The sequence below is a fragment of the Lepidothrix coronata genome, unplaced genomic scaffold (assembly GCF_001604755.1).
Source record: "Lepidothrix coronata isolate B3197 unplaced genomic scaffold, Lepidothrix_coronata-1.0 Scaffold243, whole genome shotgun sequence".
In the NCBI taxonomy this organism is placed as follows: Eukaryota; Metazoa; Chordata; class Aves; order Passeriformes; family Pipridae; genus Lepidothrix; species Lepidothrix coronata.
The window spans coordinates 863,253-878,222 of NW_016690423.1; positions in this window are offsets into that span (position 1 = coordinate 863,253).

The window sequence follows — 14,970 nt, forward strand, 5'->3', positions numbered from 1 at the left end:
GATGAATAGGGCTCGGTCTTTTCTTTCCCTGCTTCATCTGTGTCCTCATAGCTTTCAGCTCAGTGTACAAACACTGCTCATTCTGAAATGACTGTGATGGCTGAAAATCATCCAGAAAAATCTTCAGTTTTGGCCAGAGAGAAATAAACACCCAACCCTGAAAAATCAGCATTTGATTGTATGTGCTACTGGTACACATGGAAGCTTTACCGTGATATCAAAGAACTTCTGAAATTCTTCCTTCCCAGCCCCAATTTTTAAAAAGGAAGCTGGTGCAGTACATTTTGGAAGGGGCATGCAGAAAGATCTAGCATTGGCAGACATCAAACCATGACCTCCTGTACCTCAGTTGACTGCCTTCATCTCAAGACTGCAACGGGATCTCTGTTGGGGTGTGGGACCCAGCTGAGTGCAGCACCTCTGAGGAACAGGGGCAGCTCAATGTGTCCCAAGTGGCACTGCCAGCCAGCAGGGCTCTGGCACTCAGTCATACCTTGGCTTTGTCAACAGCCCTCTTGATTTCAGCACTGAACTCGTAAAATAAGAAAATAAGCACAGGATTCACCATCTGGCCCTCTGTGGATATCCAAAATGCCATAAAGCTGCAGTTCCCAAGGAAAATTTTATTTTATGACTTGTTAATGACTTCAGATCTCAAACTTACCATTTGCTCTAATGCTCATTAAATTTAATATTTAACCTGCCTGGCTGGTTGCACTGTCACAACTTCTTGTCAGAAATCAATGTAACCCCCTTTCTAGCTTGCTCAGTCCCTGTCCCTCAGGCTAAACAGCCTCACTTGCAGGCATTACTAGCCTAGAGGAGAACAAGTATGCACAACTGAACCTGACTATGGAAACAGGTGATAGCTGTACAGAAACCATGAAGGGAGTAGCTTTCATTTAGGGGGTCAGGGAGGCAGTGAACTTTCTGCATAGACATCTGAAAGCAGGGTTTGCAAGTTCAGCATCGACAGCATGCCTGGGTTTTAATCTTGCTTCAGCTGACTAGATAATAAAGAACTAGAAAACACCTTCATAAAAGCCTTAAATCATGGCTGAAGGACTAACAAAGCCATTTGAATGGCTGCACCTCCCAGATCTCTTTTTTAATTACCTATTCCTCAGAGGCTGGCATCTAATTGTTCCTTGCATCGATCCAGTCTGTCCCAGCCACCTCGCCTGACAGGCTGCTTCAGCACTGCCAGCATTCCTTATGTTCCCAGGGATACTCACTTGCCCCATTTTTACTTTGAATGGCATTGTCTGCAGCTAACATATCCATTTCCAGCTTCAATTTCCATTGAGTAACAGAAGAATTTGAATTATTAAAATTAGAAGTCAGGAAGATGCTGTCTTTGCATTTATTTTTTGCCTTGCTGTACCTCTCCTTTGAACACGGTCCTACAGCTTCAGCTGTAAAAGCCATTATTTTTATCTACATCAGGAATGTTTTGCCAAAGCCATTTTTTGAAGTGCAAATGGGTGACTGATTCCCTGTCACGTGAAGCCTCAAGAAAGCACAGGGTGAAAGTCTTCTCGGGAAAATGACCCTAATTTTCATTAATCACTCATTTGTTTTCATTTAAGAAGAGTTCTTTCAAAACTGAGCCTACCAGCAACAGGGGCTTTCCCATCTCTCACTACATTCAGCACACACAAACGTAGAGTCAACTTTCAGGTAAGGCTGAGCAGAAAAAGCTCATTCCTTGCTCCTTCCCAAGGACAGGCACAGTGCCATGGGTATGCACCAAAACTAAACCCTTAATCTACCTAAACCTTCACCCAGTTTCTGCATCCTTCAAACTGTAGGCTGAAATAAAACATGTTGCCACGTGCTTTTCCAGCTCGACATTCTCTTAACTTCCTTCCAAGTAGGTCCATCTACACCAACATTCTACTGTCCAATGTAATATCAGTAAGAAACTGATACCTCTCATCTGGCTTTCCAAGTACTTGGTCTTCGCTAAATCTCCAGCAGCCAGTGATTATGAACAGCTCACTACAGTTACCTTGACCTAGTGTAGCTTTCAAAGTGAGTCCATGAGAAGGAAAACATCAGATAACCAAGGTATCAACTTCCATTTCAGCACTAGTTTGTCCCTATCACTGCAGGCACACTAAGAATGTGAGTGTGAAATTATTTGCCAAGGGTACCACGGAGATCGTCAGCAAGGTGGGACCCCATGGATACCTCAAGAAAGCAAAAGAAATTGGCGTTATTAGAATGCTTGCTATTGCCCTATTGTCATACATCATCAGCTCTAAAATTGCTGTTTATCAGTATTTACTGAGATTATTCTTAAAAAATATTGCCAAAGTCTGAGAAGAAGGGCAAGTGACAGCAAAAGCGATGTCTGAGTGTGTAACGTTTCCTCATTGTGAAGTATTGCCTAAAGTGCTACAGTCTGAAAAAGCGAAAGACCAAAGGTTGGACTTCTTTACAGCTTATTTTTAAAACTCAGTTTCTGCCTCAATCCTTCAGCTCCCACTGAACAACTGGAGTAATCCAAAAATGAATCATTTGAGCAATTCCCACAGGAATATTAGAAATACTAAGATTTGCTTCCTCTATTTGACACGAACACAAACCAGAGCTGTGACCCAACCTGGCCTTCTTGCTTCAGTAAGCGCAAACAGACCCATTCTTACTAAAGAACACAAACTTTTCTCCCCAGCACTTGCTCCCAGAGGACACAGGCCATGGAGGAGGGTGAGCTAATTTTGTCGGGTCTTCATGACAAAAGAGTCAAGGTCATTTCATCCTACACAGATGCTGTAGAAAATGTCTGGCAGAACATGGTTTCTGACATTTGAAGCAGCACTCTGATTCTGTTAATGTGAACAGTTGTACTGCATTTTTTGCCAAGGCCTGAATTTGGCTCTGCATAGACCAAGAACCATCCGCCAGCGTGGGAGATACAGCTGTGGAGTTCCTTCCATCTCCTAACACCTGCCTTACCCACTCCTTGCAGACCTTCCCCACCTGATCCAAGACCTGGAAACAGTCTCCATATGTTCAACACATCGTCATGTTAGAGCACCACCCCCCTCACTGACAACCTGTCTGGCTGAGCTGAGTCAAGGAAAGGCCAGTTCCACATGAGCTAAAAAGGGTTTTACAGCTCTGCTCCCCACTGCAAACCACTCTGTTCCTGAATGCAGAGTCACTTTATTTAGATCAACTTATTTATATTGACCTGTAATCAGACATTAAAGTTATGCAAAAGTATCTGTCCATATCCCACAAGTCATTAACTGTAAAAGCACAGGATGATGTACAATTCACAGACCCTGCCCTGTACTCAGCACTGAGCACCATGTTTTACTGCAGGGTGGTAACCAAACGTCTGCTGCAAATGCTGAGTTTTCTGCTAGTAATAATACAGGCAGTGAAGAAAGGTGATTATGACTTGGTCATGTCAGCAGCACGAACCTTTATGTTCAACTGACAGCAGCTAAACACCAAAAGGTAAGATTTTTGTCTATACTAGTAACACAGTGGAGTAATTTGTTTGCTAATATATCTAAGTCTACACAAAATGTTTTAATTTCTAATTGCAACTTGATGGTAAGCTCATATCTGATTTAAAATATATTTAATTTTAAAAAGTAAAAGTGCTCAAATGAAGCCTGAAATCAAGGAATGCTGCATTTTAAACCTTTGGTACCATAAAACAAAATACACAAGGCCAGCTTTTATTCCAGTAAATGTCAATTTGTACCCCCTTTCTCTTGTATCAAATGGAAACAATCTCAGAGAAACAAGACTATTTAAAAGGTATCAAATATTCTTTTTGTAAGTGCTTCTGTGGGGACGTGCCGTAGAAAGGCAGAAGAGAAAACCCTGTTTTCAGAACAAGCTTGGAAGGCATTAAGTCAGAAAGCTACAAACTGAATGTTTTGATAATGATTTTAAATGGATCCCTAATTCAATGAGCAGCATTTGACTGAAGTAAAGCCCTTCTAAAGGAAAGACTTTTTTTCACTCCAGCCTTCTCCTCTGTGGAACAACATTCTTTTCTTAAGAATGAGTCCTCATATTCACAACACAAGTGTCCTCTACTCTCACCACAATGTACCCACCCCCAAAAGCAGCCCATGACAACCTGCCAGCCTCCCTTACAGAACACAAAGCTCATTTCTAGTTTGCTGCTCTTCACAGCAGCAACGCTAACTGAGCCAGCAGGTAAAATTCCACTTCCACGTAAGCCTGTATTAAATGCCCTTCTGGTTTCCATTCCTGGATATCTGTCAAAATGCAGTTTAGGGCAATGTCATTAATTATGCTCTCCAGTACAAAAAAAGGAAGATAGCAAGAGATGCCCTCATTTAATCAGTCAACCACGTGTGCTGACAGACATGATGCCTTCTCCCTCTAAAAGAGACTTCTGTCTCTGGGTGGCCTCTGTCCTGAGAAATAAAGGGACAATGACTCTGTATAATTGTTTGCACAGGTACACTATCAAATTCAAGGATGTACATTAAATGGTTCCCTTGGCAACAAACCTTATCAGCATTCTTTGACTACAAAGAGGAAATATTTTTTCGTCTAGAAAAGTTCCTTCTGCTTAACAGCAGCAGACAGAATAACATTTTGAAATTCCTGCTTTGCACAGTGTCCTTTTTACTACAGGCTGCATATTAGAAAGTAAATGGTACAGTTCAAGTACTCTGAAAGCAAAGATCCTCTCAGCTCCAGGTTACCAGACCCGTGCTGCACCGCTGTTCCCATCTGTGGGGATGTCTCAGGCCACAGCACTTCACTCCCAGCTGCTGAGCACAACCCCGCACCAGGCTGTGGGGGCCACCCGTGCAGATGATGAACAGAGGAGCAGAGGCAGGAATGACTGTGTGGAAGGAGGGAACCTCTCATGCTGGCTTTGTTGTTGGAGACATTACAGTGTCAAACTGCACCTCCATCGGTTCTGCCTGGTGAAGACAAGCCTTGAGTCTGACTGAAAGCCCAGAATTCCCATCAAGCAGAAATACAGATTTTGAATCAAGACAGTAGACATCCTTTCAGCATCAACTCAATCCTAAAAACAACTAAAACATAGGTTCTTCCTAAGTGGCACTGCACAGGTGCCATTCATCTTTAAATTTCTGGCCCACTCCATCCTTGTTTAGGGATTTGATCCAATAGTTCTCATCATCAAGCCACTCTAGTGGCTTATGATTATACCTCCTTCTATTTCTTGAACTTAATTGTGTCTTTTTGTTTCTAATGCCCAACAGCCAAGCACATGGGCATGTCCTTCAAGCAGCTGGGTTAATGCTGCTTTCACCTCTGTTTTGCTCTTCCAAAGCACATCCCTTTATTACTCCTGGAAACGCACCACGATGCTGCTCTGAACACAAATCCCTCTTCAAAGCTCATTGCCTAACATTGCATTGCTAAGTAGAAACTATTTGTGATAAAATAAAGACAGATTCTTAACTACTTTTGAATGCTAAGCCTCATGCTGGGTGCAAACACTCTATGCATCTGCCAGTGTGGATGCTCTTAGCAGATTTTAATTCCAGAGCACTTCAGATGCAAACCATACTTGCAACTTCCACTGTCCCAGTGCACAGAGCCCTCAGCCCGGAGGCCGTCACAGGTGAGGCTGTGTGAATGAACAAACTCACCACACGCCATCAGCATGTCATGTCTCCCTCTGGAGACATTTGTTCCCTCCTTTTATACAAAGGATGACTACCAATGCCAAGAATAGAAACAGCATTCTTCTGGCCAGGGCGACAAGAAACCATCTCTCTGACACCGGAAAATACTTTCTCCCCTACATTTGAGGAGTTTTGCTGCTGCTGAGAACAAAACATACTGGTAGAATAAAGCAGGACCTGTATGGAGTCATCATTGCCCAGAAACCAAAATACAGCTGACAGGTCTAAATTTAGTCCACTAGCCCTGACAGTGCCCCGTTAAACCAAGGAAAGAAAAAAAAGCAGAAAGGGTTTTTCCTAGACGCTGATATGAGATTTATATTGGAATTAAAAAGGATGTAAAGTGGTAGAAAGCTGGTTAAGGAGCTGGGGCTAACCTTGACAGTGTTTAGTTAACAAACACACACGCAGCTCTTGAGTAGCTGGCCCTGAACTATCAGAGAATTGACAGATCTCTGCTTTTGCTGTGGGATGTATGGAGTGAGAATTCTCTTCAACCCTCACCCCTGAACTTTAAGATACAGTTACAATACATGCCTCATCAAAGCCTTACTACAGTACAGCAGCTACAGAGAAAACCAGGATAGAAAACTGAATGTCACAAATTAAGAGCAGTGCCCAACTTTGAGACTGATCATTTGGCATGAGCTGACTCAACTCCCCATTGCACACACGTGCAGGGGGGCAATCAGGCCCAGAGATTCTGGGATCCAGAGCTCAGAGAGCAGGACCCGTCTCCCAGCTGCTCCCAGCTGCTGGTTTTGACAGTAGGCATCAAAAAACAGATCTTGCAGTACAGTTCCTCAGAAATGGGAACTCACACACACACAAGTACTAGAGCCATTTTTCCCAACAGCTCAAGCGGAATTAAGAGCTCAAAAATAAGAGCAGCCAGTTCTTTTTGTTCCAACAAACAATCACCAGAACTAGGACCTTTGTGATGGATACTTGTCTAACCTGTCCTCAAAAACACCCCTGACAGATCCTACAGCTTTCTTGAGCAATTCTTCCTTGTGCCTTTCTCCTAGCATTAGGGATCATCCTCCATAAAGTTTTAAGTTCTCCTTAAATAAATCCTATACAGGACAACTACTTAACCCAGCTACCCTGGAATAGACTCCTTCATAGATTTTCTAGTGTACATTACTTGTAATTAATCTACTTTCAGAACCTGGCATTTTCCACATTAAAAGCAGGTCTAACATACTTGATTAAGCTAATCTGAAAACAGACCCAATGCAAACGTGACAGAGACATGTCCCCTTACTTCTCAACCTCAGCTGCTTCCAAAACCACAAGCATGCCCCAGAACTTGGTAAAGAAACACAGAATTTCCAGTGCTTTAGCCATCTACAGGGAATATGCACGGGCTGATAACGGGAAAACGTGCCCAGAGTGACCTACTGAGCATTTAGGGGCTCTGGTAGCTTTGCTCCAGCTATTGGTGGGTTTTGCTTCACACAAACCTTTAGAATACCAACTGAAAATGTCTGTGCTCATCTTTAGACCTCTTGGTGCTTTAACTTCACATCTGAACGACTGGATGTCTCCATGTCACGTGGCATTTACCCTCTGCAGTCATCAACCAGCACAATGAGTTCAACCTCTCCAGCAGCAGCTTAGCAGAGGGTACAGGCACCCAGCCCTCATAATTCTCTGCAAGCTTAAATGCTCAAGAAGGAAGGAAAGTGCAACTCGAAATTCTGAGATAAAGGGACTTGATGCTGGTGGCAACCTAAGGACTGTTTGCATCCAGAGCACACAAAGAAGTACTGTGCATAAGGTACTTACATTCCCTTGGAAATATTTTCCTCTTTTTGGAAAGAAAACTGAGGCAAATTTGCTTTTTGAGCTACCTGGAGTTTCTCCTAACCACACATTGCAAGAGCTACATAAAGCTTAACCTTAAAAGACAGACATGGAATTCTAACAGATGCAGATGGAAGAGAAAATTAATGTTTAATTGTAAAGATATTTTGCCACTTTCTTTTTCAGGCGGCCCTTCTCCAAGTACAGAGCTTCACAAGCTTATCTGGAAAAAAGGTGCCAGACTCCCTTAGATATTGCACCAATTACTGTATTTTTAAATTGATGTAAAATAAATGGATTACGTCAGGATTTGTTTGGTTATCCTATTTGCATAAAAATCTAGTGGACTTAAGTTGAATCCGTATTACACTTGTCATTTCCAAAGAAAAAGTTCTCGGAGTACTGTTTGATTTTAAGACAAATCCCTTGCTGTGTGGTGTATAAGGTTGGTTTGTTTATCAAGTTTCCATTGAAGTTCAATTAGAATAGCATGGATAAATATAACCAATCCCAGCTGTTAGTACAAAACTAATGTAATTATAAAATATTAAATACTTTCCCTTTTATAGTAGCCTACTCCAAAATATCTTCTTTAGAAATTATATTTTTTCATTAGGGAAATATAACACTAGAAAAGATGTTATTTCTGCAAGGGTATGTAAACTAAACAAAATTCCCTATAAAACTTCATGCATCTTTACATGCATTGATTTTATTAGATCTCTTGGCTTTAAGAAAAGCAGTTGGAATTAAATTTGCTTCACATACAACGTAACTGATTTCAGAAGAGTATTGAGTTTCATTTGATATGCTCTGACTTGTAGATAAACAAGTCCAAACTTCAAAAAAATGTGCAAATCACCACACTGGTGGTAGTGGGGGCTCAGCAGAACACAGATAGTGGCAGGTCAATACAGAACTGCACCACTTAAATGAAAATCAAAACCCATCAAAGTCCCATTTCCTTCAGATCCCAGCAGAGTAGACTTTTTAAGAGGTTAAATATATCATCCTAAATGCAGGTTTAAGAGTCTTTCTCCCTGGCCGAACCTATTGGATCCAAAACTGTTAATAAGCAACTTGGACCCAGGGAACCTTGTTTTCTCAGGATGGAAAGCACAGAAAAAGCCACTTCAGGAAAGTTATTCATCTGTTTCAGTGTGAAGGTTAATGGAACAGTATGTGGGCACCTCGAAAGAGAAGGTACAGGAGTGTCTGTCTTGCACAGTCTTGTACCTTTTATGTATACTTTTAATTGCCTCTTAATTTGCTCCAAACATTAAAGGCTGGTAATTTACTGTAAAAAAAAAAATCATTGCACATATGACTTCTCAACTCTGATTTACCCGATTACATAATTTAATGGCAATGGAAAAGAGAAATTATCATTTTAAATTTGCTACAGTGGTTCAACTTCCATATGTAAATACACAACACAAACCACTCAGATTTCCATAACTACTTGCCAATGCTACATTCAGTAATATTATATTCCAAGTGAACAGGAGCTACAAAAGTGAGCTACACAGGTTGATATTTAATGTCTCTAGTGTGAAATTTGGAAGCTGCACTTAATAGTGGCTGTGATTCAGTGACAACTCCTTAAACAAACAACACATCCCACTCAGTCACACAAACTTTCAAGTTTTGCCTCAAACTTTCAAGTTATCTCCTAAACAAAGCACCTTTCTGATATCTAAAAAAAAGCCTCCCAGCACAAAATGAAATTTTAACCAAATTTTTCCTTGCCCAATGCATTTTTTTTCATATCCTGTCGTTGAAAATCCTGAGAGATGCAGAAGTCTTGCCCACGTGCAATTAGCCTGCTTAGCCTCAGACTAGTACTTACTCTGAAGAATCAGGAGGTTGCAGCCATTCAGTTTAGGGGCAGCAAGCTTAAACTTCATTTGAGATACAGAAACATCAATGTGCTTTCCTGGAAAGCACTACACTAGGCATTTATTTGCAGCTACTGAAAATCACTTCAGGAAAAAAAAAAAGCAAAAAAGAAAAAATCCACCCACAGACAGCACCACTGGCCCAACACATCACAGAGCTGGGATGTCTGCTTTCCTTACTCTCACGGAATCTCAGGTTGCATTATTAGCTCCAGCCCCACGCAGGGACAGCACTGCATTTCTGGCTGGGCAGCCTGTGCCTCAGAGAGCTCACAAGTGTGAAGGTGCCACTTCAGCAGCTGTTTTCCAACACTGCTTTTACAAAGAATTGATCACAGTGAGTTCACAGCATCAATTTTAATGTCCTCTGGTTAGCAGTGGAAGGACATCACTGCTATCATGCCTATTCTATTTCTCAAAACATTTCCCTCTCACTGAGATATATATGTATTGGAAAACAATAGCTTCATTGAGTAAACTCCATTACTATTGCAAGCAGTATGCACTGTGTGCCAACCATCATATTTATATGGAAATTAGACTTCCCTTCAAAGAGGCATGTTTCCATAAACTCCAGTCGCTGTCCACTGAACCCAGGCATTTCCCTTAAAATCAATGCATTTAAATTTGAGATAATATTTTCGGGTTGTGCTGTTCCTTGTGTTGTTTTACAAAAGCAGGGGCTGGATAGTGGTTACAGACTGACCTTTTTCCTGAAAACAAATTGAAGCAAATGGAGTATTCTTCGACTTTACATAGGACAATGTTCTACGATGAAAAAAGCTGATCAGAGTATGAGTGAATCTTAGCACAATCAATTCATTTTAATCCCCTGAAAACTTCAGCACAGGATAAACACTAAAAAGGCAGCCAGGCAAGCAAACTAGAAAGATCCCAAAGGCCTCTCAGGCTTTTCAGATTACTAGACAAATCAAGTTTTCCGTTTTTACTTAGGAGAAAATTCATAGTTCTGTTAAATGGATTCAAAATGCAGCCCCTTGCAAGAACAATAAAACAAAGCAATCCTTCAGAAGACCCATGAGTTTGATACAAGACCAGTGGTAGCAAAAGCTTTAAAACCAAGTGACTTCCTTCTTCTAAGATGTTCAAGGTCTTATATAAAACAGATGGGCTCTCAGCTGCTTCATCCAGAGACATCCCATCAGCACAGATTACCCCAGGTTAGGAATATCCAAGCAGATCATCTTGCTCACCTGACTGAGCAACAAGATAAAATAGGGACAGTCACTGGCTTTAACAAGCATCATGACCCAAGTAGTTCTTCTGCTTGGAAAAATGGAAAGGAATCAGTTGTCAACCCAGCTGCCCCCAAATATTAGAGCTCTTCTGCACTTTCCTAAGACAGAGGACTGCACTCAATTGTTGTTTAACTTAACAGTTAAACCATTTCTCAGATTACACTCAAAACACAGATGCAGATTTCTACAATATGCCAGAGGAAGTTGCTCCTGTGTGTTTTTAATAAGGAAAATCTTAGGAGATGAAGTCCAGTTGGCATAGTGGAGCTTAATCAGCAATGTCCCACTGCTGCAAACAAAACGGTTACAAGGACAAGCAATAAATATGTTGCTTTGCTCCTCTTTGTTTGTGCAAATGAAAGAGAACTCATTTTTCCTAACTTTTAAGTCCCTTGCTATTCCTTACCTTTCTTCGCGTTGTTAAAGTGGAAAAACTGTGTTTAATATATGTAGTATTGCTGTGTTTTGATCTCAAAAGGAAGCCAAACCAAACAGCAGGAAGTGGGATTCATGGCTAGTGGGCAAATCCACTTGTGCAAATACAATCTCATTTACCTATTCCTAAGGCAAAGGAGTAAACCAGAGCAGAGGTTATACAGAAATATTGCCTAATCAGAATTATGATGGTTTTTCCAGGGTTACTTCTCAAATTTTAAATACCAAGGTGACCAGACAAGTTGAAAAGAAACAGCTTGACATCTACCCAAACAGTTCTTAGGCACTCACACAGCTGGAAATACATGGCAGCGTTTTTATATCAGCCAGGTACTAACTGCACAAGTAGAGGGCTTGTAGACAACTTTGATACACTTAGAAATCATTTCTTCATGTTTGGAAATTCAGGACAATACCAGGAAATTATTACAGCCAGCTGCTTGGCAGAGACACTCACTCAAGCATCTCTGTAGGGTGGGAACATAAAACTATTCTTGCTGTGGTCAACAGCTTCCCACTTTTGGGCCTGTATGAGGACACAGGGAGTACCCTGACATTTACTACAGAAACAAAAAAACCAAGAAATTACTTATACCAACAGCATTCTACTATTACAAAGCCCTTTGTGTGTCACACTCGGGAACTTTTAGCATTCAAGCAGAAATTACACTGTGCTTTAAGAGTCACTGAAACAACTTCCAGGATTCCTGCCATCTTTGTCATCCCTTTCACAATGTCCCAATTTGTCTGCACTCTCTGTACATGTGGAGCCACCACCCACACTGGGGACAATTTTTAAAACTCATTTTCTATGTTTTCCATTACTGGACATAGTGCTGCCACATGACTCGTGCTGACACATGACACAGCACACACAGTTACCACAATGCATATGCAAATTACAGTGATGCCATTTTTGTAATTAAGCTGGAGAGAAACCATAGAAGAGTTTGAAGAAGTTCACGATAGATAATGTACAAGCAGATTTAAATTATGCCAACACACACAAGCTCGTACAGGAGAAGTGATAAAGTCCTGGGCAATGGGGCAGCCCTCCCCAGTGGAGAGGCATAACTTCCATCTCAGTGAGTCCCTGTGCAACAGGAATCTCCAGAAAAGGAGAAAGAGTGCTCACCCAGGAAAATGGAAATCAAAGGGAAGAACAAAAATTGAAGGAACCAGAATTTAGAGGTGTGCACCAAACAGGGAAGGCTCAAAATCAACTGCAAGAGTGGCTCTGACAGGAGAACATGGCAAGATAGAGAAAGTGAATTAAGAAAGCAAACTGGACTTCCAGAACAAGTTGAAAAGGTAGAAAAAAGTCTAGCATAAAGCCAGAGAAATAGTTGAGTGGGGCTGAGGGCAGATATCTAGAACTGGGATGGAATATAAGGCAGGAGAGCAGGTTAAGGCTCAAAACAGCATGATGGGCTGCACAAAACCCAGCTGGAGCAAACTTGCACTTGTTAAAAACAGGGAGATTGCTTCTGTTCTCAGCTCAGTGCCATCAGGCTGCTGGTTTTAACAAGAAAATACACTTCAATTCTTAAGCAAAATATTAGAGAATAATCACTGGGGAAGGCAAAACAAGTTTTATACTCCAACCATTTTCACATGCTTTTTATTATGCTTAAGTAAAAGTACTTTTTGTGACATTGACTTTAAGTGATCTTTCCAGAAGGCAGCAGCCACTGGTCAGTGACCCACCACTATCAAGCACACAAACATTAACCTTCAGCAAGTCTACTTTGCTTGGAAGCACCTTATCTTTTCAGGAGCAGAAAGCTCATAACTGCCAGACCACAAACCCTTCAAGCTCTGTTATTCTAGCAATTGATGCTTCATTATGGTAAACGTGTTTAATGTTTTAATCCTTTAAAGAAGCATTTTAAAGGGCAAGAAAGTACACATATGACAGTTTAAAACACTTCATCACTCCTAATCCATAGGGTAGAAGCCACCAATTTGTCTTCAAAGTGGCTCAGGCTTTTAAGAGAAAGACATGAATCTTTCTCATGCCCTTATCAGAGCATGGCCAGACAATCACCTGCAGCAGTACCAGTGTCCTGCATTTGGCACATCCAGACATCTGGCACATCCAGATTCCCTGACCATGCAGCCACTCCTCAAGCAGTCTGCTTCCCATGCTCCAAAATTAGTCACTTTAAAAATAGCAGCTAATGCCTTCCTCCCAACAAGGCATCACGTCACCCCTCCCCATATGTGGCTTCTTCCACCACTTCTTTGATATTTAGAGCTAAATTTGCAGGTTGGTTCTACTGCAGAGCACAGTATTTTTATACATTACACAAGCCCTCAGGCTAGTTTCTCAGCCTGTTTTGCTGGAACCTGTGCCTTCTTACACTACAAGAAAAAAATCTTTCTTTAACCTAAGAGAAACGCACACTACTCTCCTTTTCTGCTCATTGGCAGTAGCACCAGTAAATGGTGGAGTCTTTGAAGAAGCTACCTGAAGTAGGAGAAAAAAGTATTCAAAAACCCTGAGCCACTCATAAACACTTAAGAAACCACTGTTTTATTTCAGTGTCAAAGTGGTCACCTAAATCACCTCTACTGTTCCATTCCCTCATTGAAGGATACTTTATAGAATAGCAGAACACTGGGAATAAAATATATTTTCAATGTCGAAACTATCCTGATGCATACCTAAAAGAATGGGTCCAAAATACCTCTTATGAATCAGTTCTGGTTTAATATTTAAGAATTTAAAGAAAGAATTCTTGAGCCTTGTAAATATCTCTTGCTAAATAAACTGGAGTAAATGAGGTAGCTGCATCTCCAGACACAAACAATTCACTCTCATATTACTTGGACCAGTGTTACTGGAGTATACAACTGAGATTGTCAGACATTTGATTTCCGTCTGAAAAGCAACTAAGACCTGTTCCAGTACTGAGTAAAGGTCAAATAACTCACAAAGGATAATGCTTCCAAACAAAATCAAGGATCCCTCCACAAAAAATATCAATGGTCTCCATATATAAATCCTACATGAACAATTCATGTAGTCTGAAAAGTACAGAATACCCTGCTTTAGGCTGAGCTATGGCCAAAAATCAGGGCTCTGCACAATTATTTGCATTCAAACAAGAAACGTGGATTTAGGTAAAACAAAAATAGTATTAATGTGATTAATTTCTCTGGCATTATCTTAGTTATAAACTAAGTCTATTCCTAGTAAAGAAGTCACTACAAAGGTGGTGATATACTGAAACAAGAGCCCAGGGAGGCTGTGTGATCTCCAAAACCTGACTGGACAAGGTGCTGAGCAGCCTGCTCTTACTGAATCTGCTTTGAGCAGAGAGCCAGTGGAAGAGGCAAGCAGACATCCCTACCATTTCCAACTCCCCTACAATTCCAGAACTGAATGTTACTGTAGCTTTTATTTCTTTTCTTTCCAGTCCTTATAGCAGTCTGAAGAGTTCTAGACACTAACACATACCTACTTGTGACAGATACTTATTTCCCTCAGACTCTAACACTCCAGGAATTTGACAGGGCCTGTGGCTCTAAAAAGTAAAAGGTGCTTTTTAGCTTTTCAGCGTGGCTGCTTTCCCTGTGAAAAGTGCAGTTGTCCCACCTGATGCAAACATTATGTAGACAAACGACTTCCTGCATTGTAGAACAGGGATGAGCATCAGCCAGTACAATGTTAATGCCATCAGCCCGACCAGAGAAGGTTTCGTGTGAACAAATGTACATTTCTTAAGCCAGACTAATACAAACAACTTTACAACTTGCATGTCCCTTAGAGGACAGTGAAATAAGACACAAAGAACACTGCAACATGAACTGAACTGCAAGTCTGGGATAAGTTCAGTGTGAACCGAGACTGAGCATGATGAGGTACCTGCCCACCCACTTTGTGCTTTAATTTATAGC